General features: G+C 41.7%; 1 protein-coding gene across 4 annotated transcripts in view; it reads right to left on the reverse strand.

Annotated features, from left to right (window-relative positions):
* The window catches only part of Arhgap18 (Rho GTPase activating protein 18), a 172,493-nt gene that overhangs the window by 69,200 nt on the left and 76,602 nt on the right, over window positions 1–26,691 (reverse strand). For 2 of the 4 annotated variants that reach the window (XM_005389190.2, XM_013516675.1), the window contains exon 1: window positions 5,804–5,895. The exons of the other annotated variants lie outside the window; for them this stretch is intronic. The gene's annotated coding sequence lies outside the window, so the exon portion shown is untranslated. Of the gene's footprint in view, window positions 1–5,803; window positions 5,896–26,691 lie in introns of those variants that run through there. 4 annotated transcript variants of the gene reach the window in all.

Below are 26,691 nucleotides of genomic sequence, written 5' to 3' on the forward strand. Positions count from 1 at the left end.
TGACTACTCTTCATCTCCCCCTACAAAAGGCCAGATGCTAGATCAATCTTCCTGAGCCCCAGTTTCTGCATTGGTCAATGCTCCTAAGACATATCTCAGCCAAATCTGGTACCCATGTTCCCTGCTCCCTGACGAAGAGGGGTAGAAGGACTGTTGTCTCAGAGCACCATCCACATCGAAAGAGATCAATGTGTAAGTCACTGAACAAAGACTGGAATCTCCAGGGACCAGAACAGCTGGAGTAAGCACTATAAGGAGACGACGAAAGGGTGAAGAATCTGTAGTGCTCTCCAGGGCAGCAGTGGGTATTTGTGCAGTGGGTATCACGGGTCTGGAAGCCAGCCTCTCTGATGGCATCAAAAATAAATCTTCCCATACTATCTTGCCAGGATACTTCTATACAAACTTCTAAGTTTCCAGGTACTCTCAGGTAAAGATCTGAGACTTACAACTTTTACTTGTTTCCTTTTTTATTTCTCTTCAACTCAGTTGTTTGGGGCCAACCATTAAAGGTTCCCACCTCATTAATACTTCATTTATTTGCTGAAGCACATTGTCTAACATGACACGCATAGCTTTTATAAGGCAAATATTATAAAACTTTGAGCATACATTCATTCACATGCCAACCAACGTAATACAACAGTGTTAATTTCATCATCCAAAGGCTAAATCACAAATAGAAATTTCACCGAGCAATGCCTACAGTTATTTATTTATTTAATGGTCTTCTTTATGGACATTAGTCAGGATTCCGGGTTTAAATTTTACTTGAAAGCATTCTAACTGTGGTTTAAAAAGAAGTTAATCTACATCATGTCTTTGTTTTGGGTGTTTATGAACATAGGACCTAGTGCGCGTGAAGCATGTACTCTACCACTGAGCTATAACTGCAGCCCTTACACTTTCATTTTAAGTAATGAAGAGGACACATAAAAAAGAACAGTGGAATTGGAACGATGTTAACACTTTAACATTTTGGTGGAATGACATTGGCAGCATGGGCCCCCGATAGCTACTAATGAACAGACCACTACGTTATGATCCTGACATTCTATCAAGAAATACTGACTCCCCATTCACTGCCAGGAATTATGCACGTAGAAGACCAAGGTCACACGGGGTTTCAGCTCTGACCTTGGTAGCCACAGCTGGCAGAGGAGCTAGAGTAAGTAGGAACGGAGCGGCACGGGGTGTGCTGGCTTCCACTGCGGGCTGCATGCTGGATGAGAGAGCAGTATGGCAGAGCTCACTTCCCGTTAAACACAGGCAAAGACAAGGTGCCAGCAGTGTGAAACATAATTGTAGTACAGTAAGAGGAGGAGCATAGGGAGATTCCAGTCTCTTGCTATACTTTGTTCTAATTTTATAAAGCTTTCTCCAGAGCCAACATTGTCTTTCTGTTGTTTGGTTCAACTTTACTTCCTTCCCGCTTATGCCCATTTCCTCTGACCAAATAAAGATCTAATCCGGGGCTGGGGATTTAGCTCAGCGGCACAGCGCCTGCCTGGCAAGCGCGAGGTCCTAAGTTCGATTCCCGGTACCGGAAAAATACAACAACAACAAAAAAATAAAGATCTAGTCCGTGTCCTCTTTATATCAACCCCCGCACTGGGATGGTTCTAACTCATTGCTTTTCTACACCGAGTTGTCCAGTGGACACTACCTACCCCAGTACATTTTTCTCCTATAATTTAAATAGCAGGATCTCAGGAACGCAGCCTAGAGCATACATGCATGTTGAAATCTACTCATAGGTAACAACATATCACTTTTATTCTGATATTTTGCCTTTGTGTCTTTTTCAGGTTGGCTGTGGCTCTGGAAGGAGGAATGATCTAAGATGACATTTATTTTAGAAACATACCTGTTTGGGCACAAGCGGGAGGTTCTTGGTCCAGAAAACAGAGTTAAAAGTTTAATCATAAATGTTTTTTCTTCCTCACTGAGGAGATGATGAGCACTGTTATTAATTGCTTTCCATGGTTCTGCTTTTCAAACAGCTTCTACTGAACATTTGCATTAATATTATGCTAATAAAAGTAAAAGGATGCTAACTAATTCCATCTCTTCAGTACAGGATCAGAGAGAGGGTAAGAGAGAGAGAGTGAGAGAGAGAGTGAGAGAGAGAGAGAGAGAGAGAGAGAGAGAGAGAAATTTGCATGTTTTGATTGCAATGAATGGCATTTAAACACACTGTCACTTTTGAAAAAAAAAATACATATTGGGCCAGGCTGGCAGAAGTAATTTCTCCAGTGGAACCATCTAACACTCAAGTATTTCAAGAGACATTTTGCTTATAAGTACGAATCTCCAATGACAAGGATGCGCATTCAAACACAGGGCAACCATCTGCATCACAAATACATTTCGGTTCCTCTCTGCAGAAGGAATTCATTTACTGTTGAAGGCCATTCACTTCCACTTCTGAGTGCTTATTCCTCAAAAAGCTTCTGAGTATTGTGAGAACAATGATTAAAAGAGGATCTTTCCATCTGTGCTGCATTAGCCTACAAGGCAGCCCCCCTGCAGGAACACTTTTTGCATAATTCATTGTGCCATTTTAAACCCTAATCTGTGCACTGCAATAAGGGATGGAGGATGCAAGAGAGGAGAAGCGTTTATTAGCTACCTCCTAAGCATTCACCCATCCTCACACGGGGCTACTGCTCCATGAATCATAATATATACACACATTTCATCTCCACTAGGTTCTTACACGCGAGCGCCTCCATCTTTCTTAGCCCATACTAACGTCCCGAGAAAGACTATCCCTTATGCTATTATCAGAGGATAATTTGGGAAAGAAGATTCTACTGGGAGACAAAAGAGCTTGGCCAGTCTCCAGACCTACTGTTCATTGTCTGCGCATGATAGATACATTCGTCCTACAAAGGGAAGGATAATACCTCAAGTCACTGCATAGGGTAAAAATTATATAACTAATCTGTTAACACTCACTTTTCACCCAAAGAGCTTTAATTCAACCTGCCAGTTGGCATTTTTCAAGGAAAGAGGAAGGGAAGGGTCTCTCTGGGTCCCCACCTACCTCTCAACTATAGCTGCTTTGTTTTGATTTGTTTGTTATTTAGAGATCTCTTCAAGGATGCACTGGAAAAGGAATCCAAGACTGCAGATTTCTTTTTTTTTTTTAAATTGCCTCAGGCACCTCAAGTTTAAAACACAAAAACATTTAAAGGGAGAGAATCCCTGTAACTGAGCATTGAAAAGGTGATTAAGCAGGTGTTGATAACAAAAGCCTGGCTAAGGAAGTAGATTGCAAATGTCCAACTAAAACTTCTCACTTTCATCTTGTCCTTTCCCTAGATCACAATAAAAATAAATGTTTTGACATGTATTCATAGGTGATGCCAACATCTGACATAACACCATTTGAAAACAATCACGTCAAAAACCCAACTTGAAGAATTGAGTTCACAGGGAGCATCTTCACACAAAAATATTTATAGTTCAGTCAACTCTTATGAATGAAAATAGAACTCTATTTAGAATAAAAACAACACTCTTACAAAGCACAGTTGAGAGGTGGTGGGAAAACTTCCAGGGTTGTTTTGAGTGATGAGTACATGTTTATGTTATAAAAGGGCTAGCCGACTAGAAACAAAAGGCAGACAGGAGAGTATTTTAAAATTTTCTAGCTGCCAAATAAAGAAAGTAAAATGATACAGGTAAAAATCAATGCTAATGTTACACTTGAACTCAATATACCCAAAACAGTACCATTGCAATATGTGACCAACATAAAAAGTATTATTAAAATGGATGTCTGTCTGTTAATATGTTTTCCTTCTCTTATTTCCTAAAGTAAAAAAATAAACTAAAAAAAAAGTATTATTAAAATCTCATATTGTATAGTAAGTCCTTAAAGTTTTATGAAAAACTTACATTTCTACACCAACTCAGTTTGGGACAACATATTGCAAGGATTCAATGGCCCCAGGTGGCTCGTGGCTACTGTATTGACAGAGTGTGATGGAATGAATGAGCCACTACACAGGTTCTGCTTGCCGAGCCCATTACAATGTGTACATTTAACAGAATTTCCTCCTACTGCTAACATGTAGAATTGATGTTCCTTGTCTACAGAATATTTGTGTTTTCATTAAGTCAGCAAAGAATGACTGAACACCTACTTCCCTGCATGCTATGCTAAACAATAAAATACAAATACATTTCAGATGGAGTAGAACTAGAATTTCAAAGGTAACAAAGGCATGCCACACAAACATAGAATGTTCCAACTAGAAACTGCATGAAGCGCAGACCAGGGCTAAAGGCTTGGAAAGGAAGCACCAGGGTCCCTCTGAATGTTTATCACCCCTTCTCTTGTCTCTCTTTCCCTCCTGAAGCACAGCAAGCAGCATCGGCTGAAGTCCTTGTTATCTATCAAAAGTATGGATCCTCCAGAAATTAACCCACAGTGAAGACTAGAGCTGATACTACATCCACGGGCCAGATGAACTTGGTCCCTCCTATTGGCTCTTTGATTCCACCTAAAAATCATTTATTCCCCCTGTAAAAGCCCTACAGCCCCCACTTGCTCTCCCCTACAAAGAAGATATCCGAGTGTCTGTGTCTCAGTCCTCATCACTTTCTTGTGATGCCCCCATGCATGTAAATACGTCCGTATGCTTCTTCTCCTGTTGATCAGCCTGTCTGGGGAGCTCCCTTGTTCCTACACAACAGCAGTGCCAGGCATCAAGGTTGTCAAAAGGGCAAGATCTGAGACTTGCTGAATCTCAATATGCCCTTTAACAAGATCCCCACGTGACTCCGGTGCACATTTAAATTAGAGAAGAACTGCTCCGGGCATTGGAAAATTGAGATCAGGAGCACATGAGTTACTGGCTGGAAGATAATTTTGAAATCATTAGAATACACATGAGAGTTAAAACTATAGGAATGGAAAAAAGAGCTTATCCACAGAAAACAAATTCATGCGGGGTAAAGGAAGCTGTGTGAGGTCTGGAGGAGGCTGCGTGGCTGGAACTGAAATAAGGAATCATAACGGTAAACAATGGTTTGCTAAATATATCATATAAAAACTGGACCAAAAAAAAAATGAAGATGAAGAGGAGGAGGGGGAGGAGAAAAAGGAAACAAAACCTGTGAAATTAAATGCCGTGATGGCAAATCCACATTAAAGCTACAAAGAGCTTTTCCTTATGACTAAGAAGAACTCATGCTAACAGTTCTTAATATTCAGGGTTGCTAGACAACAAAAACAAATTTGATGCTTCAGATTTGATGTGGAAGCAAAAGTAAATGGAACGTTAAGAAGTGAGATACAAAATGATGCACAACAGCCTACTAATTTGTAAAAAAGATGAATATGAAAATAGTCATAGCGCCAGCTTTGATAGTATTGTGAGTGATTTTATTTATTCCTCCTACTTACTCTTACTTTTCCAGGATTTTGTTAGTAATTATGTACTACTTTTTTAAGTGAGAAAACTAAAAACAAAGGCTATGCTTGCTGGGATAGAGATAAGCAAAGCAGAGGCGGGACCCAGGAGGGCTGGACGGTAGGCTGGCTCCCCAGGGGCCTCCTGGCCATGGGCAATCACTGCACCATGGTACGCTACAAGTCTCCTCATCGGAATAATGAGGGCCTGGAGAACAGGACTTTCTCTTCTGAGAAGGTTCCTGGCTATGACTGTGCTCAAGTTTGCAGCCAAGTGAGACATCCTTACTCCACCAAACTCTCCCAAGACAATAACAAGTGGCTTCCATTCGGTTCTCCACCCTTAGTCCACCCGACCTTCTTAGCCCACCAGCCTACCTGAGTGAGCAACTTTCCTGAGGTTTTGTTCAGAATCCCATAGCTGCTTAGAGCTAGTTTGAAGTCCGCAAGGCAGTCGTCTGTGTCCTGTTTCCCAGGTGATGCTGTCATGGCTGCCTATTGTTGCCAACACACACACACACACACACACACACACACCTGAATACCAATGTCTTTGCAGCCAAGAGGCCTTCCCAAGATCCACGTAAGCTGCTGCTCCCTGAAGCATAAGACCCTCTGCCTGCTTCTCACTAGATGCCAAATGATTAAAAAGCACTGTGCATAATTACTCCGCCATGCAAAAGCCTTCAAATGCATTTTTAAATGGCATTACTGCAGGTCACAGAAGCAAAGTCAGGAATAGCACGCTGTGCTCTTTTGTGTGGAAGCGGGTACACATGAATACAAATATGGCAGAAGATCAAAGTGAGCAGGAAGGACAGGCTGCTCTCTCCGTAGTGACAGCAGCCCACTGTGAAGGGCCCATCAGAGCACGGGGCCTACTTCTCAGCTCTTCGGAACAAACACTCAAGTGCACACTCTCACTCTTCTTCTGAAGTGGGTGCCATTAATCTGTGGTCATCTTCTTTCCCTAAGTCATGTACCAGTGTGGATCTGGAGCGGTGCTTTTGTTCCTCCCACGCAGAGACCCTTCACATTCACCGGTGAAAACTACTGCAGCATCTAATGGCATAAACACTTCCCTTATAGCAAAGCTGCCATCAGATGGCCTCCGAATCCCCACGTGCACACAGAACCCCCTTTCTGTACCACTGCACGGGGTCCACAGGCACATCTGTCCAGCCGCGTGGGCAAAGTGAGCTCTTTAGTTAACATCTACAAGAGGCAATGGTCTCTGTACCTTAAGCAACCGGCATTGGTCAAATACAGAGAGGCACACTAGGCTGCTCCGAACCCAGGAATGAGGACAGCCTTGGCTCACCCCGCCAACCTCTATTTCTAACACATTTCAGTTCGGAATAAGGCACTTAAAAGCCTAAAATCTACGGAGAAAAGAGGAAATTCTCATGCTGCACTTCCAATACAAATGGGGTTTTATTATTTGTACCACCCAGTTGCTCCACTATACAAAAGGGGTATTTGATAATTTGCCAAGAACAATGATCGCAACAAGATGAGGAAGGAGTTATGATTATTACCTCCATTTACAGATAAGGCAACTGAGGCTTAGAGAAATAAACCAATAGGGATGCAACAGGCAGGGTGCAACCAAGGCCACACGGCCCAACACCTATGTTCTTATTTGCCATAAAACAAGAAGACTTGAGATTCTGTCCTCAGTAGGGGCAACTCGATTGATGATGGATTTTTGAGCCAAAAATGACTCTGGAGATCATTAAGTCCAATCATCCCTCGCAGGTGACTCACAGAGGAAAGGCAGCAAATGCAGCGTGATTATCACCGTGCTCAAAACCAGAAAGGGGTAAATGCAAGTGATCCACGGGAACACCGCAACATTTTTAAGGCAGGAAGATAAAGAACCAGCTTCACAATTCTTGCACAAAATTCTCTCCATCCTTTTTGGACCGGGCCTCAGAGTCTAGCCCTTAATTATTGAAATGTTAGTGGAACAGAATAAAAAACTGGGTACTTTTCTCAGTTAACACCCTCCTGTTTAATACCTATGCCAAAGCTCTAAGGAGGTCTCCTCACTCTCAGGCAGAAAATGGCATAATCAAGTAACCCCCATTAGGACAGATGGTATTCACACAGCGAAAACATATTACCCTTCAATCTTATCAGAAGGGTCATAAAGGCGGACAATTAATCCTCTGTTATAGATCATTATTTTCCCTTTGAGAACTTTGACAGCTCAGCCCACTGATCTGTAAGGCCAGTCCAAAGAGCAATCAGCCACAGTGATACCACTAACACTTAGTCTCCAACACATTCCCACTTATTGAGATTATATCTCTGAAAAAGGAAAGGGTTGTTAACTACACCTAAGACTTCTACAGTCACAAAATAGGGATCCATGTGGGAGGCCTGCCAGGCAGAAGTGTTGTGTTTATCCGGCAACGTGCTGTATGCACTCTTAGACTGTTTTACCATCTTTGTCTCTTTTAACATAGTTCTGTGCGCAGGTGGTAGATGCTGAGGGGCTGGCCCCCTCTGAACAGGGCATCTCCTGCACAGGGCATCTCCTGTCCCCACCCTGCCTTTAGACCTGCTGGATTTGTGCTGCCCTTGAGAGTGAGTATCTGAGTTACTATCTCTGTTCCACTCCATTCATATTACGGCATTACAATAACACAGCCTGCTGTGTCAGACCCATCCCCAATTACGGACAAGTGAATTCTATATCAAACAAGCCTTGCTTTGACCAGAAGGAAGTGAACACAGCAGGGGTGAACTGCAATTGGGTCCTCTGTAAATTAGAAAAGTTTATTTTCCAACTGAAAAATCTGAACACATTTTTCTTATTCAACTTGTGTCAAAATAGAGAAATTTTCCAAGGCAGAGGGACATGAGGGAAGTGGGGAACAGGGCCTGGGGTGCCATAAGAGTTTTCAAGACTAGAATTTGGAACCTAATTTTATCCTTTTCCACAAGATCTTAGATAAATTACCTAGAACTCCAAGCCTCTGGGTCTTCACATGCACTCACTCACTCAGAACAAACTACTGAGCATCTGCTATGTACAAAGTGCACTCTAAATCCTGGGAACTTGGGCTGGGGATTTAGCTCAGGGGCACAGCGCCTGCCTAGCAAGCACAAGGTTGTGAGTTCAATTCCCAGTACCAGAAAATCAAAAAAAAAAAAAAAAAAAAAACAATAAAAATAAACCTTGGAAACTCAATGGCCATCAAGACAAAGTCACTGCTCTGGTGAAGCTGAGCTGGACAAGGACACAGAATAAACAAGGAAACAAAAAGACTGAGAAGTGCTAGGAAGATAAATCAGGTGGGACACAAGGGTGGGGATAGGAGTTCCTAAAATGGGAAGAGAGGACTATGTAAGGTGTCATGGGGTCAGGGGAGAGAAGGTGCAGGAGAGGGGAAGGCTGGTTTAGCAATGCTCACATTTGAGTAAGCACTTGATGTAACAAACAGAACGCCCAACAGAGCCATGGGCACTTTTTAGGAGTATGCAAGTCTCTTTCCTCCCACCTCTCCACTCCCTGCTTGCCCTCTTCTAAACACCTGCTTGACTTCAGCATCCACTCTCTCTTACATCAGCGCCAAGCACACCAAAGCAAAGCTGACCAAGGGTCAGAAAACCGCCTCGAAGTCCACATTCTAACCAGCGACAATCTAGACCTGTCAAGTCCTATATTTGATAAGAGCAGAATCTCGTGTTAACTGTTTTCAGAAAAATCCTTCCATAACAGAGCGCTCCAAACCACGTGCAGGAAGGTGACACTATGACCCACTTAATTTGTTTTCTATGGACCTTGCTCATGTTGCACAGCTTCCTGAATGTCACCTGTTTTACCCAGGAAGCTAGAACCGACCGTGCTACCCGCTTCTGGAGTCATGAGGAGACTTGAGACTGTGCTCATGGAACTCCTGCAACTTCCTTGATGCAGAACACAATGACAAATGCCATGCATCTGTTTTTAATCAAGGTTTTTAATAAGTAATAGGATTTAATACTGCGTCTTCCCTCACTAAGGATGTCATGGTCCTCTCCACGCCATCCGCCCCTATCCTGGTGGTCCCGTCCTAGTTAGCCTTGCATCCTGACTGGAGGGTCAGCTTCCTCCTTTCCTCAAGCTAACTCCTGCCAAGGCTTCCCCCTGTAACTGATTTACACCCTGACTAGACATCCATATACACAGACAGACTCCAATCCTTTCAAAAACGCAGAGTAGAGATGAAAAACAATTGCATTGCTATAAATAACATTGATGGTTTTCTAGTCATTTCATGTGTATGTCTCATCCCACAAATGAGATCCTAAGTCCTTCTTGACAGGAAACCCCGTTCTGCTCTCCTGTACATATTAGAACCCTATTTCCTATTCTTTGCAAATGCTCAATAGCCCCCTCCTTTGAATCAGGTATGAAGTGTAGTTTTTATACTGAGCCATCCAATTCATGTACTAATATTCCATTGCTAAGGAAAATAAATTCATACTCTCACAGAATGTGAAAACTACTCTATGTCCATAAACCTCACGTTATTGAGGAACTTATAAATTACAGTTATTTTAAAACTCAGTTTTACTCCCTTTTTTTTTTTTTTTCACAAACTAAAAAAAAAATAAACTCTTTTTCCACTCTGGAAAGCAGTGAATCCCACACTGTTCCAAGGAAGAAAAAGAGAGAGACAGAGAGAGAGAGAGAGAGAGAGGGAGAAAGAGAGAGACAGAGAGGGAGAGAGATCCTTCCATTAAAATAGCATCCTCATGTTGCTGTTTCTGCCGCTTAATGTTCTCAAAAATCACAGTGACATTTTGAGAACAGGGACATCTCAGGACTTGTCAGGGACAGATAAAATTGAACTATCATCCTTATCTGGCCCATAAACCAGAAGCTCCCTGTGCCTTTAACAAAATGCTTTCTGAAGAGTAGTTAGACATTTAAAATAACTTAAAACATACAATATGGAGTCCACCATCAGCCAGGTCTACATAAAAAGAAATATAAAGAAATATTCGTAAGTGCCCAAAGAGGAAGTCCTCTCCTGAAAGAGTTCTCCTCCCCATGAGTAGTGAACTCATTGAGGAAGCATTTATTGTGACCCGGAGTGTCTGGCAGGTCATTGGCTATTCCTCTCAGGTCAAGATCAGCCAGGCAGAAGGCAATAGATACAGGGAGAGCAAAGAGAAGCCGTCAAGAACCTCAGCGGGTCCCGCAGGCTCCTGGCCAAGGGCAGGAAGTTGGTAATGTTTGCCTGGGCTCCCGGCCAAGAGGAAGAAGGTTACTGAGCATTCAGAAATGAGCACGGGCAAGACAGTTGAAAAATGAGAAATGTGGGCGGTGAGACAAGAGGACAGTGGAAAAGCAAGGGAAGGAAATGTCACTGATATCCTGTTCGTGGAAGGGAAGAAAGACAGGCGCACCTATCAAAAGGAAGTAAAAATGAGAAAGAGAAGGAGGCTAACAATTCCCACCTCTGTTCTTCCTCTCTACTGCGATGTCCCTGGAAATAAATGCAAGTCTAACTTAGAGATACCACAGATATTTAAACTGCCTAGTCACCACCTGTCCCGCTCCTGGAATTATCGTGCAGCAAGTTTATCTGGTCTTGTTTGTCTTCCCTTCTCCTGCTGAAATAGTCCTTGTAGCAGGAGACAAAATTCTGTTCCCCAAGCCAGGACAATGCAAACCCAGCGTCTCCAGCCACGTTTGTTGAGAATGACCATTTTGATAGAACAGCACTCTCACTTCATGGTGGAACAACGCCAGGTGTCAAGGCAATGTCTTCAACTTTTGGTCCCCAAGCTATCAGTTTACCCAAACATTCACCCCCACCCAAACAAAAAACATGCTGTGGGCTCAGCACATGTCTCCTAATCATCATTAAGTCCTGTTGTAATCCCTAAGGGCAGTGAGCACAGGCGCGGCCTGGTCTTTAGTCCCTGGCTCTGGCCCAAGAGCACTGTGTAACCCAGCACAGAGCCCGGTCCCCAAGCCCTGCCTATCCAGCGCCCCGCCCACCTTCCTTTGTCTACACCCCAGCGCTCTTGGCCTCCATGCGACCTCTGAACTTCTGCTGCCCTGGGTCCCACCTTTGTGGTCACTCAGAGATGACCTCATGGTGGCGGTGAGATCTCCTCAGGGACAGTGTGGCCTTGCAAGGCGAATTGCAGCTGTCTTAGAATTCAACCTTACAGTTTACTGCACATAGAACTATGAGCAAATCCGCCAACCTTTTTAAACACCCATCTCCTTATCTGTAAAGTTAGATAACAGGGCCTACTTTGCCTGTTACGAGAACTGGAAAGAATTTACATAAAGAGCCAAATATAGGTTGAGCACCCCAGTCTGAAAACCTGAAACCTGAAATGGGCAAGGGCTCAAATACTTTTGGATTTTGGAGTGTTTGGGATTTCAGATTTTTAGATTGCGAATGTTCAACCTGAAAGTAACATCTAGGCAAATATTCCAAAACACAAACTCCTACAACTGAAAACTTCTGGTCTGAAGAACTTCAGGTAAGGAAAAGCAAACCTGCGCATCAGGATAATCAGTACATAAGAACCACGACACAAAAAAGGAGCTGTGTAACGGGCTCACAACTGAAGGAGATAATCTATACGTGATGGGCTCCCGGAAAACAGATCCACCCTTGTTATCCTCTGTGGACTTCGTACTCCCAGCAGTATGAGTTACGTCTAGCAAGACCTTTTGAAACAGCAATCGAAAAAGGAGGAACATGCACTCAAATATTAATGAAACTATCTTTACATATTGGTTCTGAAAGCAATTTATTGTTTATTTGTACTTTTCAATAGTCCCTAAATTTTCCAGAGTGGAAAAGCATTATAAAAGTTAGGCGAAATATATTTACCATGACACCTAATTTTAGCTTTGCCAATTCTTGATATACACTGTAAGCAGAAATGATTTTTCCTTTTCAATTGACTCTATATTTATCTTTTCATATTTTAATTTATCTTCCAATGAAGGTTATAGAAAGCAATAATTTCTAGATTGAAATATAGACGCTTTTATTGAAATTTCCCTTAAATTTGATGCCAAAATAGTGCCTAGGAATTTTAGAAGTGACCATTGTGAGTGCTAATGTGAAATACCAAGTTTAAACTTTTCCTGATCTAAAATCAAACTTTGACAAAAAGGAATAAACCTAAGAAATCCTACCTATGGCTGAATGGATGTTTCATTATTTTGACATTCCTGTTCCCTCATGTTGTGCATAGTCACTTGCATTATTTAGTGTTCTAAATATTCTTTAATCTATGATGCAAGCTTAGAAGTGGAAGAAAGAAATTCTCTAATTCAAAACTGATGTAGCAACAAAGAGCCTGCTCAGATAGAAGGGAAGATCACACATCATGGGTAACTTATTTCCTCTGTGTTTCAAAAGAGAATGTTCACACCAATGATGGATAGTAGTGTAATCTTATCATTTACAAAGCAAAATAAACTTTTAGGACAGAGGGATACAGTTATGGGTAGCTCATTTGAAAGAGCTCTCTCTTCCACCATATATTTCACTGCAAAAGAGTCAGGCAGACCCTGCTAAAACTGTATGAGCCCATAACTGTATTGTATTTAATTTTTTATTTTTATTAGTACATGTTTGCAGTATGTAATGACTACATTCAGCATGTCTTAATTCTTTTCACTCCCCTCTCCGTCTCTATCTCCCTGTTTCCTATTATCTGTCTTTTATTTTGCTCTTTATTTATACTTCGAGTTTCTCAGGTAGGAGAAGCCATGTGATATGCAAGCTCCTGTATTTGATTCACTTTACTTTGCATTCAGAACCCAAGGTGCCTGCCTTCCCTGCTGCTGCCTACCTCTGGGGGCTGCCGAACCTCAGGAGCAGGGCACCCGCTCCTCAGCCCACCTGCACTGGCAGGGCCCCGGCTCTGCTCAAGAGCTCCTCCTGCTCCTCCCCTGCTCCACTTGCTCCAGGACTTCCTGGATTCAGAAGCGGTGGTTTTTACCCTCCCCATCCTGATATTGCCAGTTTCTAGCACTTTCCTTGACTATGGAAAGCCTGCTTCTTCACAGCACTGTACTGCATTCACGGAGCTGCACTATTTTAGACATATCCGGTCTAGAAGCCTTGGACACCATCCAGTAAAGTAGTTCTTAACCTTGACAGACCCACTGCCCTGAATGTAATATATCTTCCTTCATCTTCACCATTCTGAAGTGAAGTTCAGAAGATTTGTCTATCCGTGCTTATATGTGTGTATGCATATGCCCTTTATCACACTAGGAGAAAATAAAGGAAGATAGTGCGAAATACATATTTCGGTGAATGCTCAGACATCAAAAGTTATAAATGATGTAGTCAACAGTTTATACCTGCTTCTAATGTGTAAGTTTAGATTTGGAAAAAATAAGGCCAGAAAGCATTCCTCACAAGATAAACAAAATCGAAAGGAACAAAGACAGCTGCTGTGCGGAATAAAAATGAGTTAGCATAAGCAGAGAACAGATTCATTTGAATACAACATCCTTCAAGAATGCCAGCTGAGTCATTCTAAAGTCCTGTAGGACACCAGATAATTCTTGGCATGGCGGGATTGTCCTGAAACTGTAAGACAGGGAGGACAACTAGAACCTGCCCTGCAAGCAAGAGACTATGTGAAACACCCGCCACCCCCAGATGCCACGGTGCCCTCAGAGAGCGATCCTGCCCCACAGAGAAGGCCGGATCCCGCTCAACTCTGATTCACCCTCATTCTGCCTAGTGAACACTGCACCCCTAAGACATGAAGTGATTCCACTCACACATTACTAACAGTGACACAGCAGCACACACACACACACACACACACACACACACACTCCTTCCCCACCCTCCACTCCTACTGCAGCTTTTCCATGCTTGCCCTACAATCATTACTCTCGAAACTGGAACACACATATCAATCTGATGCCACCCCAGCACATTCTTCCCTAAGTGTAGGTGCTGACTTGACTCCCCTACAAGGCGGTCCCTCCCACGTGCCCACAGGCGGAGTCTTATTAACTCAAACCACGAAGATCTCCAGTTCAGTTTGCCCCATGTTGAACCACAACCCATTTCCACAGCCTACTCTGTCGGTTCCTTCCTTCCCACATGCCCCGCCCCAAACCCGGGATGATGATTCCAGCACTGCTGGCCTCACACTGCCCATTGCACACACCCCGTCCTAGTTAACACTGCTGCCGTCTTCTCCTTAGTCCTCCTCACCCATGGCTCATAACTCAACACACCGAGTCACTTCACCTGCACCCCGTGGACCTCTAGCTGCATGGAAATCTATTTCAGTTCTTCCCCAAAGCTTCCGATCCAATCCCTAATTCAATCCCCCTACAGGAGACAGCTTTGCCTTTGTACTAATGAGATTGTATGTTATGAGACTGCCCCCTTCAATAACCTCTTTGCTCATGTCCTTGTCTACGTGGAGTGCCCTTTCCTGTAAAATCAAGATTTACCCCTTTTTTTCAAAATCTGATTCCTACTCATATCAAGAGAGGTTTCAGGCTCTTGGTCTGTCTTGATTTCTGACATCTGAAACTATTAACAATGACAGATGTGCAGAGACAGAAGACATCTTTAGATCACCTGTTCACACCATTGTCTTTTACAACTCAAGTCTCCACTGCGGTGACTGGCTGTCTACACTCGAGGCTGCAACTCAGGTCCTTCCACTTTTTGCCCCATTTCTTTCAAGTCCACAGGAGAACCATTTTTTTGTAATACATCAGAAAAAATCTTTTACAAACGTGCTTTTTCATAAGTTTTAGAAAGATAACACTACTACGTTCCACACTGTCACTCATTCAGTACTTAAAAGTAGAAATTTTTCCTTGTTACACTTTTCATACATAAAAATTCAATGCAAATATCCAATTACTAGTCTCCTAGGATTTTTTTACCAGTCAAAAACCCTTCTCCAGGGGCTGGGGATTAGCTCAGCGGCACAACACCTGCCTAGCAAGTGCAGGGTCATAAGTTCTATTCCCGGTACAGGAGAAAAACCAAAAAAAAAAAAAAGAAAAAAACTCCATCTCCAGCTTGTTTCCTAGGGTGAAATACTTGTGTGTACCATTCTTAAGTGAAATAACAAATTCATGCCCCCAATTAAGGTTTTTGGAATTTTGGATTCAAATCAAGTTTATTTTACAGAGATTTTTCTCTTTATTTTATGACTACATAGGGAGGATCAAGTAACGAAAATCATAACATTCAATCTGCTCTCAAGGTTTATCTTGCAGGCCTTAGCTACTGTCAGTCAAAAATGCTCTACTTTTTTTTGGATTTTTTTGTTTGTTTGGTTTGGTACTCTGAAATGTCCCAGCACCTTTTCACTAAACTACATCTCCTTCGCTTAAAGAATCTTCTATTTCTGACACCTGATCTTACTAAGTCACTAAGTTGCCTAGACTGGGCTTGAACTTGTGATCCTCTTGCCTCATCCTCCAAAAGTTCTAGGCTTACAGGTGTGTCAACACACTCACCTTTCATATTCTCTAAAGGCACAATTATCTGTCTCCTTCCAAATTCTTAGAACTCAACTACTAAGTGATACAAGTCTTGAAGATCAGATAAAATTAATCTCATGATTTTCATGCACTTATATTTACTATTTGCTTCTTTCAAATTAACGTGTCTTCAGTTAACTATTTAAAGGAATCTGTAGAAAAGACCACAGTCCAGAGTCCAGAATACCACACACTTCACACCTGCAAGACACATTTTATGGCACAGAATGGGCTCCACCAACCTTGAAAAATGTGATGCTTGCATCTTCTGAAGTTACCTGACACTCTATCTTAAATACAACCAAAATGCATAAGAGAAAGTGGATATATGATCAAAAGTCTACTCACCTTAAGGATAAAAAGCTTAAAAGACACTAGGTCAAGCATCCTCTAGACCCACAGTAACACACAGTCAAACACACACACTTCTCCTTGAAAAAGGTGATTATCACAGAGGGTTTTGAGTTTCTTCCCAACTCCCATCAAGATTTTAATCTCTCCATCATTAAGGAAACATACATTATAAAAGTATTTCATGATCCATCTAAAATTTCAATTAAGTATTTTTTCTATCCACATGAAAAGTGGTAAGTGAAATTCTCATCATTACAACTGCCTACAATTGAAGTAAATGGGCACACCTATGAGGTAGGCATGAAGATTGACTTCAAGGGTAGAGGGCCCCTTGACTTCAAGGAAAAAGATCATGTTTGGGCTGCCTGCCTGGCTCTATCACACACTGCTCCATCTTGAAAATGTCACTCAGTCTCTCTGGCTTATTTCCTCCCTTGTAAATCAAGGCAGAAGAAAATGTGAACAATGTATCTGTCGAAGCTTCAAACTTCTGTGGTTTTAGGACATTATAAAACACGTACTGTACTGAATTACTTTTCTGTAATATGACTACATGAAGCCCTTCAATGGAAGGCTTTCCAGAGTCAAACTATGAGTCCTTAATCATAGCATCAGCTCATTAGGGCACATTAAGTATAGGTGACTGAATCTATAATTCACTAAATTTTCATAAGGGGTCATACTACACTACATGTAAAAACGTTTCACCAAAATTACTGGAAGAGCATAAATCAGCCAAGGGAGAACACAAACATAAAATGGTATCAGCAGCTCACATTTCCTAAGTTTTCACCATCTGCCAAGACTCTTAAACACTTGCACAGGTATCTTTACACATACTCCTCACTATCTCACTCTGTCAGTCGAGAAACAGGAGCAAGTGGCGAAGGTCACCCCATTTGTGGGAGGGCTGGATTTGCACCACAAGTAACGCAACTTTAGCTCACTTGGGGAGCAAGGGGTTAACCCCTCCCCCATACCCCAGTGAGGAGTCTCAGTGTCCAGTTTGCACAGACCGGGCAACACCACCCTGGAACAGGTTTACAACATTTGCAAAAAGAGAGGTTCTGGGAGGAGTTTTAATAAACTTTCTACTCTTTGGTGCTGTGATACGTAAAGCCTGTGCAAGCAGGGTCACCTGGAAAAGACTGGCATTTCTGTCAAGGGCATTACCTAGAGCCCAGCCACCTGACCTCTCTCCTCCTTAGTGTGAAGGGATCCACTGTGTAACCCAGGAAGCAGCCTGGGTTCCCAACCCTCAGAGTACGAAAGCATGGACCTCAGCAGGAATGAGGACCAGACTTCATTATCCTTCTCTCTCCTTGTTCCTTGGGACCCACGCAACCACTTCCCCTCCTTGTGTCCCCACCACACCTACCCATGCTACCGATTCCAGGCCAGCTCCCCGTCGAAGTTTAGCAATAGCCCCACGGTCTACGCTCTTCTGGCCCACAACTGAAGGAACAATGGGATCATAGGTCAAGACTGATCAGTGGGTGGCCAGGGGGTCATATTAAACAGTAGTGCTCTCTTCTGCTCATTATGGTTGACATCGGCTTGTCTGCCACAGCCTCATGGGCTCAAAGGTAGCCGATAGCTGGATTCTGGGGCTTGTAGTTGATGTGCTGCTAAGAGATGGGGTCTGGGTAGAGGACCCGGGTTACCGAGGTGCTGGCCTGGAATAGTCTACTTCCCTCCCCAGCTCCTCCCTTCCCTTTCTGCTTCCTGTTTCCCAGGCCCTGAGCTGTTTCTCCTCCTCTGCGCCCCTCTAGCATGCAGTACTGCCTTGGAGCCAGCTGACTGTGGGCTGAGTCCTCTACAAACTGTGAGCCAAAATGAGCCTCTGCTCCTTTCAGGTGTATCAGGCATGGTGTGTCAATAATGAGAAAAATGACTAAGACGGTGCTGAAAGTATAAAACAGATCCACCCAAAAACCCTGGTTGGCATCCCTGAGGCCAGTACCTGATCCATCATATCGGGTATCAGTCTTGGATCCCTTCCTGGTCATACTCCAGAAAAGGCTGCCACGTAGTACAACAAGTGGGAAAGCCCAGGGAGAGCCCATGGCCAGCTGGGCCTGCCTACCTCTTACACAGCTGGCCAGGGTTCTAGCAGTTGGTAAGAAAGCAATAAACCTGGGGCAAAAGTAGCCGGCCTCTTCTAACCAGTGACCATGCTGAGGACTGTCACTGCCGCTTCCTGGCCATCCAAAAGGTTAATGATCCCACGGACTGCAGAGAAGGCAACAGGTCAACTACCAACACTTAAACCTTCATCACGGCTCATCTATTAACAGAGCTCATGGGACTTGGCCCCTGAATATTCATTATCAGACACTGACTCTAACAAGGGTGTCCTTGGCACACACAGTGGGTGTCATGAATTCACGGGTGGTGTCCAAGCCTCAGCACCCTTAGTGTCCGCATGGTCACAGCTCACACTGAAACTACCCCTTTCCCGTCTTTCATGAAAATGGAATGAAAAGACTCAAGTCTCCACAATTTAGCAATTACAAATTGTGCTGCTATGAACATAGGTGCACATATATCGCTGTGATATGATGTTTTTAGATCTTCTGGGAAAATATCCAGAAGGGGAATAGCTGGGTTGAGTTGGACTTCTAGCCCTAGTTTGCTGAGGAATCTCCAAACTGATTTCCACAGTGGTTTCACCAGTCTGCATTCCCACCAGCAGTGGAGAAGAGTTCCTAGTTCTCCACAGCCTCACCAGCATTTGTTATTGGTTGATTTCTTAATGCTAGCCATTCTTACTGGGGTGAGATGAAATCTCAGTGTTGTTTTAATTTGCATTTCTCAAATGACTAAGGATGTTGAACATTTTCTCATGTATTTGCCATTTGTATTTCTTTATCTGAGAAGTGTGTATTCATCTCAGCTGCCCATTTTTGGATTGGGTCTTTGAATTTCGGGCAGCTGATGTTTTTTAATTCTTTATGTGTTCTAGATAGAAGACCTTTGTCCGAGGCACAGTCAGCTAAGATTTTTTCCTAATTTGTGGGTTTTCTTTTTACTCTGCTGGTGATTTCTTTAGATGTGCAGAAACTTTTCTGTGGGATGAGATTCCAGTTGTTGATTCTTTGAAGTATTTCCCATGAGGTTTGGTTTTTGTTCATGAACTCTCCACCTACCCTTATAGCTTCAAGATTTTTACCTACTTTCTCTTCCAATAGATTGGAAGCAACCCAAATGTCCATCCAAGGAAGAATGGATAAAATTGTGGCACTTTTATATAATGGAATATTACTCAGCCATAAAGAAAGATAAACTTGAGGCTTTTATAGGTAAATGGTCACAACTAGAGATCATACTCATAAGTGAAATAAACCAGACCTCCATGTGTAAGCAAAGTACTGTCTCACTAGTGTAAGAACCTGAAAAAGTGAATAAAAATTAGGAGGTACAACAGACATTGTGAAACAAAAGGAAAATGCTCAAAAGTAAAGGGCAACTGGGGTGAGGGAAAAGAGAAAAGAAAGAAGGGGAAATTATGTATGTATGTATATACAGGATAGCTAACATAGTTGTACTGCTGACTTCTATCGCTTTACTGAAAGGAACAGTTCATGATTACTTATTTGATCAACTTTGTATGTCTCTATTTGTTTTCCTGAGAAACCACTTTGAAGATATCAACACATAATACAACAACCACTGTTAATTTCCTACCACTTTGTCTGTAACTCTGTATTGTTTGTATTGTTCTTATGCAATTTTGTAAATGGATGTCTGTTTGTTAATATATTTTCCTTCTCTTATTTTTAAAATAAATTTTAAAAAAAAGGCTCAAGCCATTCACGGGGCCTCATATAAATACCATGTTTTGCATGGCCTCAATCTCAGATTATTCTAATACCTCTTAAAAATGCCTGGAAGTAAGCTGCATGCAGCAGGCACTTCATGGAATAACATTCATCGGGCTTATAGGTTCTGATCCTTACCCTACCAGCTGGACGCAAGTGAGTCTGCGCACACTTTACCTCTCCAGCACAAGAGCCCTTAAAATGGAGTCCCTTAAACATAGAAACTTATAACTGTAAAGTTAAAATCATCCTTGAAAATTATCTAAGAACCAGTGGTTTACTTTAAAAAGTTAAGAATTGCTTGTACATTAAAAAAAGAAAAAGGAAAGGAAAAGAGAATATTAAGGAACATTGAATGTTTATCGTTAAACATAGATAAAATAAACCCAAGTCCAGATCTAAAATTGTAAATTAAAAGGATTGCTGGAGTCCTGTACCAAAGGTCAAGTGTAAATGAAAAGCTACCTCTGTTGACTCATACAATCTTCACTACTCTTTCTATTGCTCATAAAAATCATACTTGTTTATGATTACAGCCAGCTAGGTTTTGCCAGCTATTCTTATTTTTGCTAAGCATGCTGACTTAAAAGATCTGTCTCCAGAAACATAAGGCAGTGCTTTCAAATATTTAGGTTCTATCTCTTAGTTAGGTTTGTGTGTGCTATTCGGCAAAACCCTGGAAATATCCTAAATTAGACTGTTCAAAGTTCAGCAACAGGCACAGAATGGTTAAATGACTTCTCCAAATTCCGTTACAACGGAGAATAATTTGAAAGCCTCCTTGGCCCTGTCCCTACACACTCATCTGCAGTCCTCTGGCAACTGCGCAATGCCAGTCCAAAGCCATCTCTTCCTCTCACCATTATCATCCCTGTCATTGCAGAAACCTTTGCTCCCCAACCTTGCCATTCTCTCACTCCTTAAGCCAGTATTTCAACTTCCTATACAGAAAATACAACTATGTCAAAGCTGGGAGCAATTTCATTGAGAAGAGGAGAGGAAAGCAACATACCAATAACTGAGAGTTTAAAAAATAGAACTTGTGCATGGATATCATTCATGTTTTCCTGATCAGTTATGCCTCACAGCTCTACCAAGGTAAAAGCTAAGCAGTTGTTGCAAGATAAGAGAAAGACGGCTCTGTGACTGCAAGAACACTAGCTCACCCCAGGGGAGGGGCAACTTTCAAGCCAGGATTCTTTCCAACTGTGCCCCAAGGAACCCCAGGGAGCCAAACGCACCAGCCTTTTGGAGTTGGTGTGAATGATGTTTACACAAAACATGAAATAAAATTCTACCTCACAGCTCTGTGCACATATTTGAACTTAAATGCATTATTGATTATAGACTTGCAGTTCTCCATTGATCTCTTTTCTAAAGCCACAGCAATACAACATCTGTGCTCAAGAAAGGCTGTGTAGCTTTTCTTGCTTGCATTACACCATTTGGTCAGTGCAAAACATCACTGAGACAATACAACCTGAATACAACCCACTCAACAGATACCAGGCAAGGTGCAGAAGACATTAAGTTCACTGAAGCTACGAATCCTTGGAGTTATCATCCTTGCATATCAGTGAATATTAAAAGCAAAAATAACCATCCTTTGGAGAGGTAGTAACCAAACACATCAGAATTTGAAACAAAAACAGCTATAAAAGGCACAGGGGAGAAATTGTGGAAACTTCAATGTGAACTGCATAGTAGACCCTAATTTTTTTTACCGTAACAATGTCACTGAAACCACAAGGGAATTTCACCAAAAAAAATAAAATTCAACTTAGGCCTCTGACACATCAAGGGGACAAGATTCATTTGTGTGTAACATGGCCTAAGCTTGGGAGCTTTTCATATTCTAAATTTAAAACTCTGAAATCACATTTAAGATTTACAAGAACTCATTAAGCTATTAGAAAAATATTTCTACTTCCTTGATTTTTTTTTTTTTTTTACACTGCAGGGGATTAAACCCCAAGCCTTCATACTAAGCTACTTCCCCAGCCCTTTTATTATTTTAGAGAGAAGGCCTCATTAAATTGCTAAATTTCCCATGCTAACCTTGATCTTGTGATTCTCCCTGCCTCATCCTCCCAGAGAGCTGGGATTACAGGCCTGTGCCACCATCCCAGCTTCTAAACGCTTCAATTTTTTACAAGAAAAAGTTGGGGAAATAATATTGACTATTTTATTTACTTGATCGTCTTAAAAGATAATGCCCTCAGACCAAACTTCAGTAAAGCACAGGCAGAAAACTAATTGCAGGTGAAAAGAAATATTTAACAATTCACCAAGTAGCTGCATTTCAACTTACAGCTGCACTCTCAACTTTTGTTTCAATGCTTATTTTTAAATATAGTCCAAAGCCTCATTGACATTCCGCAAATCAAAGTACTGTAGAATACAGAATATATAGGATGATTTCAGTTTTATCTATATAGACCCTGAAGTACATACTTTGAAGTACATTATTAATAAATCCTTAATATACATTTGATTTGCCCTAATTGGCCTCTTTTTTCTAAGAGATGTAACAAAGTGTTCCAATTAATATTTATTACACAATCAGTCTATTCAAGAGCCATCTGTCATCTGGACTGTTATTATTCATAGGGGAAATTGTAGTTATTATTCATTTTTTTATATCTCATCAACTTGATTTTTTTTCCCCTGGCAAGAGCATGAGAAGGAGAGTGAGAAAAATAGCTGGAACAGCAGATTGAAGCCCTGATTAGGAAAATAGTCCTACTTAGCCATGTACTCATTTGGAAAATATTTACTAAGAACCTACTGTGTGCCAAGTAATGTGGACACAATTATAAACAAGCCAAACAGGATCTCAATTTTATAGTCACATTGGGAATACAGGCAAACATGCCTGACACCATTAGAGAACTGCTTTCAGGAAGAAAAGAGCCCATACCAGGCTTGTTTGAAGCATCCATAATGCACAGGTAAATAAAAAGTTCAAAAAAGTAAATTTGGTGGCAGAGTCCTCTTATTTCATTTTTATTTTTCTTTCCTCTTATGTCAAGTTTCATGCAGCTGCTATAACTAATTACCACGAACTTGGCAGATAAAAACAACAGAAATGTACAGTGTCACAGATCAGAGGCCAAAAGTCAAAAATCAGGATCTCTGCTGTGCGGTCCAGCTGTGGGGAGAGCCACTGTATGACCCATTCCCAGCCTGTTCCATGGTTGGCTGACCCTGACATTCCTCTGTGTCCAGGAGATCTAGTCTCTGCTACTGTCTTCTCACACTTTGTCCTCTGTGTCAAATTCCCCTCTCCCTCCCACAACAATGGTTGCAATTGCATTTGGAATCCAAATGACCATGGACTGCATCCTTTGAAACCATTCCGCAAATTGACTTTCCTCCTTTGAGTTGTTGGTGTGGGGTATAACACACCTCCATTTATTTGGGCTCTTAAATATTTTTGCTTTTTGTATTTTTATAAACAGTACAAAGAAATTCATTTCACTGTTGTATTGGCTTAAAATATGGCAACATGAAAACAAATGCAAAATGAACAACAAACTAAAATGCATAGGATATCAGTTAAGGGTGTTTACTGTAGGGTAAGCACTGTGAGACAGTTTCAGAAATAAAACACTGCATTTCCCCTTGTTCTTAAAGAGTATGATGATCAAGGTCACAGGTTAGCCAATTTACCTCTGCAAAAGTTTGAAGTAGCTACATAGAAAGTTTATTATTTCCTCTCCACTATATCTCATACCATGCAATGTCCAATATAGAAAAATCTATATTCTCTTACAAAGTTCATTTTAAATTATTACATTTACAGTTTGGCAATTGTGTCAATGGAAAAAAAATTGTAATCACAGAATCATGGAATTTTAAAGGAAGGGTCATTGGAGAACCAGTATACAAAAGCAGGCACTGCATCAATCCCCATCTTACTTGCTGAACAAAAAAATCCTCCACCTCTCCCCCGCACCCTCTAGTTTTGGCTAAATCAAGAAACCACATTTGTGACTGTAGTACAGATGCTAGGGTCACAGAAGAGCTAACTCTAGCCTTAGAAAATAAAACAACCAATGACCTGTCTCTCTACCAAGCTATCATCCTAATACGATCACTGAAACACACCTGCCTCCCTTGCATATGGTCTCAGGCTAACTTCTCTTTCTGGAAGGTCCCAGAGCCAAAGGTGAGGTCTTAAATCCAAGTAGTAGCACAGATCCAAGAGGAATCTAAACATGGTGGTCACTAGCACAGGTTATATATGTCATCTTCTCATAGACACCTGAGTGCCGTTATCTGTGGTTAATTATGAAAACATGATTTCTGATGCTGATGTTAGCAAAACTCTTAACATGCTACTTTTATAAGAAAAAAATGTAAAACCCTAGAAATATAAGGAAAGCATTATTCCAAAACATCACTAAAAACTAAACAAATATTTATTGATATACCCATTATTGATGTTAATAACTATATGCTGAGATGCAGAATATTCAACATAAAGAAAACCATATGTTCAATGCTTATAAAAATTTATATTCTAAGAGACAGTAACTGAATACATGTACCTAAGAAGGAAAAATCTGAATAAAACCCAAAGAAATATGTCTTTTTGGAAAAATTGCACATGTGTTTATTTTTACCACAGAAAAACATACCTATAAAAACTCGTGTATGTAAAAGGGCATAGTTTGATAATGCACTATCTCGCTGACTGCTGTATTTCTTCCTCTCCCCTCTGTCTGCCTCTTTTATTATTTTACACTGTGATTTCCAATAGGCACTCCCAGACTTACAGACTTTGGGGTAAAAAGATTTCTTAAATTAGAGTAGAAGGAATTAACCTAGGGTTGCAAGCTTTTTAATTCGCCACACAAGGACATTTGTTTTGGAAATGAAATGCCATTACATCTACTCATATTAGCTTTATTTCATTAAAATACTTGGTCACCTAAAAGAATTTGTAATCAAATCCATTCAAGTGTAAACAATTAACATGAGATTCTGTCATATTCCAGTTAGAAGTGTGAATTCTTGAGTAAGAATAGAACCAAGTAACAAGAATGACATGAAATGACAAGCAGGAGGAGAGAAAAACTCTGATGGTCAAAATGCAATGGAACGTAGAGGTTGGAAATGCCAGGAGCTTTTCTCACTTCGGTCTTCTGTAGAGCCAGCCCAATTCTCTTTAACAATACCAAAGTGGAGAACCAAGGTGTGCCTTGGCCTTGTAGGGCTGAACAAAGCAAGTGAGAACACCATCAGGAATCAAAATGACACAGGGGGAATGGAAAGGACACAGAGGGCTTACACGGGGATGTCTGCTAGGAAGGGGATACTGAGAAACCAGGCAGAAGAAAATTACTTTTTGATTGGTGGTGGTCTTGGAGATTGGATCCAGGGTCTTGTGTGTGCTCAGCACAGCTCTACCACTGAGCTACATCCCCGGCACAGAAATTACTTTTTAAAGTGTGGATTGAAAAAGGAGCCAGTGCTCAAAAAACAAACCTCCACAGCGTGGGACGATTGAAATACAGATTAGGGTTGAGTTGTGGCAGTTGAAAATTAAAGTACAGATCTGAGAAGGTCTAGGAAGGGGGAGGCGATCAAGCTCACTAGCAGGCTCCTCGAGCAGACCTGAGAGATATGTCAGGGATGACTCAGATGTCACAAGTACAGGGCCAGATGCAGGACTGCAGGGAACACAGAGGAAGCAGGAGAGGAAATGATGCGTGCAAGGGTAAAGCAGAACTATAAATGGTCACAGCTCTGTGGTTTCACCAGCAAACCCTGGGCCCCAGTAAAAATTTTATGGTGAAGAGAACATATCAGCTACCCGAAATGTCGCTCGAAGCTGGCATGTCTAGGAATGTGTGTGTTCAAGGACAAAACTACTGAAAGAAAGTAAAATCCAGCAGTGGTTAGTTAAGAAGTAGCATGCCAAGGGAACTTTGCTTCCTCTTTGAAGTTTAATTTTCATAGAATTTTTGAAATTTCATAGCTAAACGTGTTAGAATGCTGTCAGTTTACCCACTGTATGGACAAACATACACACACACAATGTGTCAACCACTGTACTAGAGGACTTGAGCACACTGGGAGTACTCCAAAGCACCCCAACATTCCTACAGAACTCAGTGTGCATCATCGCACTCCGATATCTGATGAGGTATTGAACATATATCAGATACACACAGACCAATCATGCTTCAGGCAAGTCAGAAAGGCCAAGAAATTACAAGCCAGGCATGGTGGCGCACACCTACCTGTAATCCCAGCACTCCGGGGAGGCTGTAGCAGGAGAATGGATAATTTGAGCCCAGCCCAAGCAATGTAGTAACTTAGTGACACCTTGTCTCAAAATAATAAAAAAAAGGCTAGAGTTTCAATCCCTTTTACTACAAAGGAAAGAAAGAAAAAAAAAAAGGAAGGGAGGAAGGGAAAAGAGAGGAAAAGGAAGAGAAAGAAAAGAGAGGACAGGACAGGACAGGGGAGAAGAGAGGGGATGGGAGGGGAAAAGAGTGGAGGGGGAGGGGAGGGAAGGAGAAGAGAGTGCAGGAGAGAGGGGAGCGGAGGAGAGGACAGGGGAG

This window comes from Chinchilla lanigera, unplaced genomic scaffold (assembly GCF_000276665.1).
Source record: "Chinchilla lanigera isolate Chin_1 unplaced genomic scaffold, ChiLan1.0 scaffold00035, whole genome shotgun sequence".
Lineage (NCBI taxonomy): Eukaryota > Metazoa > Chordata > Mammalia > Rodentia > Chinchillidae > Chinchilla > Chinchilla lanigera.